The following is a 4,129-nucleotide window of genomic DNA, read 5'->3' on the forward strand; positions in this document are numbered from 1 at the left end:
CTCTGTCCCTTTGGGATGAAGTGTCCTGTAGATGTCTATCATATCCAGGTGTTCTAGTATTTCGTTTAAGGCCACTATATCTTTATTGATTCTCTGTTTGGATGACCGATCTAGAGCCGTCAGCGGTGTATTGAGGTCTCCAAGTATGATTGTATTTTTGTTAGTTTTTGTTTTAAAGTCAATAAGTAGCTGTCTTATATATTTTGGTGCTCCTTGGTTTGGTGCATATATATTAAGGATTGTTATGTCTTCTTGATTCAACTTCCCCTTAATCATTATGAAATGACCATTTTTTTCTCTGAGTACTTTTTCTGTCTTGTAGTCAGCATTATTAGATATGAGTATTGCTACAATTATTTTTTTGGGGGGTGTTGTTTGCTTGAAGTATTGTTTTCCAGCCTTTCACTTTGAATTTGTTTTTATCCTTGTTGCTTAAATGTGTTTCTTGTAGGCAGCATATAGTTGGATTTTCTTTTTTAATCCATTCTGCTACTCTGTGTCTTTTTATTGGTAAGTTTAATCCATTTACATTTAGTGTAATTATTGACACTTGTGGTTTCCCTACTGCCATTTTATAAATTGCTTTCTGTTAGTTTTGTATCTAGTTTGATTCTTCTCTTTTGTTTTTCTATCATTTGTTTTTGTTTGTTTGTGTTCCATACTTCTTTCCTCTGTTGCTACCTTTTTTAAGTCAAGTGTTTTTGTGGTGGTTTTTTTAAGGGTGGTTACCATTAAGTAATGAAAAGGGTACCTACCATATTCATTGTAGTACCCTATCTTTTAAGTATTTCTGCACTTCATCGTCCTTTGCTACTGTTAATCTTCATCCTCTCCCCCCTTTTTTTCCTTTGTTGTCACAGTTTAAGTTTGGTTTTATTGTGTTCTTGGTGGAGCTGTTACTTGTGGTGTTGTTTTCTTTTGTTCTTTGAATCTGGTTGGAAAACCCCCTTTAGTATTTCCTGGAGTGGGGGCTTTCTGTTGATAAATTCTCTCATCTTTTCCGTATTTGTGAATGTTTTTATATCTCCTTCATATTTGAAGGATAGCTTTGATGGGTATAGTATTCTTGGCTGAAAGTTCCTCTCTTTCAGGGCTTTAAATATTGGGGTCCACTCTCTTCTAGCTTGTAGAGTTTCTGCTGAGAAATCTGATGATAATCTAATAGGCCTTCCTTTATATGTTGTACTCTTCTTTTCCCTGGCTGCCTTGAGAATTTTTTCTTTGTCATTGGTTTGTGTCATCTTTATTATGATGTGCCTTGGAGTGGGTTTGTTGGGGTTAAGAAAACTCGGTGTTCTGATTGCTTCTTGAATTTGAGGCTTTAGTTCTTTCCACAGGCTTGGGAAGTTCTCGTCTATTATTTGTTTGAGTATATTCTCCATTCCATTTTCTTTCTCTTCTCCCTCTGATATACCTATTATTCTTATGTTATTCTTTCTGATGGAGTCAGACAATTCCTGTAGGGCTTTCTCGTTTTTTATTATTTTTGAGTCTCTTTCTTCTTCTCTCTTTTGTGCCTCAAGTTGTTTGTCTTCTATTTCACTAATCCTATCTTCAATCTGGGCTGTTCTGTTAGCTAAGCTTGTTACCTCGTTTTTCAGCTCGTGAATTGAGGTTTTCATTTCTGTTTGATTTGTTTTTATAGTTTCAATTTCCTTGGTAATATATTCTTTGTGTTCATTGAGTTGTTTTCTGATCTCCCTATATTGCCTTTCTGTGTTTTCTTGTATCTCTCTGAGTATTTTTAAGATTTCTATTTTAAATTCTCTGTCATTTAGCTCCAAGGCTTCCAATATGTTAAGTCTTTTCTCCACAGATTTTTCCACATCTATTTGTGTTACCTCTCTTTCTTTTGTATCCATAATATTGTATTTCCTCTTTCTTATTGGCATCTGAGGGTGGTCTTGTTGATAGCACTAATTAGAATTAATAAAGAGTAAAAAGTAAAAAAAAAAAAAAAAGGTAAAACACCCCACAAAAAAAAACAGTAATAATTTATTATTTCCCCCTTTTTTCTTTCTTCTCTTTCCCTCCTCTCCCCTCCTCAGGGAAAAATCATGCCTATAATGGAGGGCCTGATTTGGGGTGAAGAGTTCAAGGGGCAAAAAAAGGGAGTAGGGACCTACTAAATGCAAAAAAAAAAAAAGGAAGAAAATCTTAGACAAGCATAAGATGATTTGCTTGTAAGTGATGGTCAACTAAGAGATATAATGAGAGGGATAAGAGGGAACCAGAAAAAAGGACCAAAAAAAGAATAATAAAGAAGAAAAAAATAAAAATAATAAGTAAAAATCTGTTGTATTAAGTGGAGCGAAGACTAAATACAATGGATACCTTGGGTTGGGAGGACCCAAAATGCCACAAAAATAAAGAAACAAGAAAAAAACAAAAACAAAAGCAAAAAAGAAAAATAAAGCCAAAAAAGCCTTGAGTCCCAAATTAACTAATTTGTTCTTGATTGAGGATTAAATGGGAGGAAAGTAAAACGAGAAAAGAAAAAACGAATAGAAAGGAAAAAATAAGAAAAAGAGAAAAATGAAGGAAGAAATAAATAAGGAAGAGAAAAAAACAAAATAAAGCAAAACAAAAAAAAACAAAAGAGGAGAGAGTGAGAGTTAAGTGTTTTGGAGTATAACCTTAAAGGAGGGTGAGGATGAAGAAGAGAAATAAAGTGTAACACTCATGGGTAGTGTAGTTCAAGAAAAGGGAAGCATAAGATGGGCAGAGAATAGAAGGACCGAGGTGGAGGAAATGAAGGCAATAAGATAGAAGAAACTAACAACAACAACAAAAAAATTAGTGGAACAAGATGTAAAGTCTGTGGATTTTTCTTGATTTTGAGAGGTTAACTTCTTCCTTTTTCTTTTCTCTCCCTCTTCCTGGTCGGTGACTCTGTACCCCAGGCTCTGCCCCTGTGTCACACTTAGGTAGGGATTTGCAGTTGATGGGATTCTATGGCAATGTCATATAATTGGCTTTAGTCTTGCTGGTAGTCAAGGCTTGTTGACGTTTGCAGGGTTCAACGATGAGAGAGTTTGCTTTCCTGGATTCTCTCTCCTAGTCCCCCCTTCCTGAATTAGCAGCCTGGTGATCCAGCTATAAGGCTGCTACTGCTTCTGCCTGGGGAGTAAGAGGCTCAAAGAGCTGGGAAATCCCCACTCTATCCCCACTCAGTGCAAGGCTTTGGGAAAGGCTCTGGCAGTCAGGGCCTCCAGTGTAATCAGGCGGGGGTGGGAGTCAATTGTTGTCAAGGTGACTGTTCAGCGCCTAGCATTCAGTTGGACCTCTCAACGCAGGCTTTCCACACTTTGTAGCCTGTTTTGGCTGGGAAGAAGAGGCACTAGTCTCTGCTTGCGACTAGTGTAGTATAGATCTTATTATCTGCCAAGTCCTTCTTGTTAGTGTTTATCCCTGAATATGGAGGCTCTATCAATCAGAAGTTGCCCCCGCCCCTTTAGCGAGAGGCACTAAAAAATATCACGCCTCTTGTCTTGGGTCGCTGAACTGAGAGAGATCTTATCAATTAGAACCGAGGGTGCGCAGATTTCATGGGTTAAGCTAATTTCAGTGATTGGGTCGCAGCTGTGCTCCCGAAGGTATTTTAGGCTGCCTGCGCGCGCCCCTCCCCCAACGCTTGATTGTTAGCTTGAATGGCTGGGTGAGGTGCCCCGCCCACGGAGAGACTCTCCCAAGTAGGAAGACCACCCTGGTGCCTCTCCCGCTCGCCCTGCTGCTGGCGGCTGGATCGCACCAGGCGCAGGATAATGGGGCACCCTGGGTGTGCGGGCCAGTAGGGCACTCTGGGCGCGTGGAATGCCCAGGGCACGCACACGAATGGGGTGCTCTGGGCACCGGTGGCTGGTGACTCTCACTTGCAGTGCGCCTGCCGCTGGGAATGTTAGCGGTGCTCGCTCTGCAACCTGACCGGGCACGTGCTGGCGGCTGCTCGTGGCTCCTGAGTGTGGGCGGTGCTCGCTCTGCAACCGGACCGGGTACGCTGGTGGCTGCTCGCCGCTTTGGAGTGTGGGCGGTACTCTCTCTGCAACCTGACCGGGCGCGCCGGTGGATGCTCGCTGCTCCGGAGTGTGGGTGGTGCACACTCTGCAACCGGACCGGGCGCGCGCCCGCG

Source organism: Saccopteryx bilineata, chromosome 1 (assembly GCF_036850765.1).
Source record: "Saccopteryx bilineata isolate mSacBil1 chromosome 1, mSacBil1_pri_phased_curated, whole genome shotgun sequence".
Taxonomy (NCBI): domain Eukaryota; kingdom Metazoa; phylum Chordata; class Mammalia; order Chiroptera; family Emballonuridae; genus Saccopteryx; species Saccopteryx bilineata.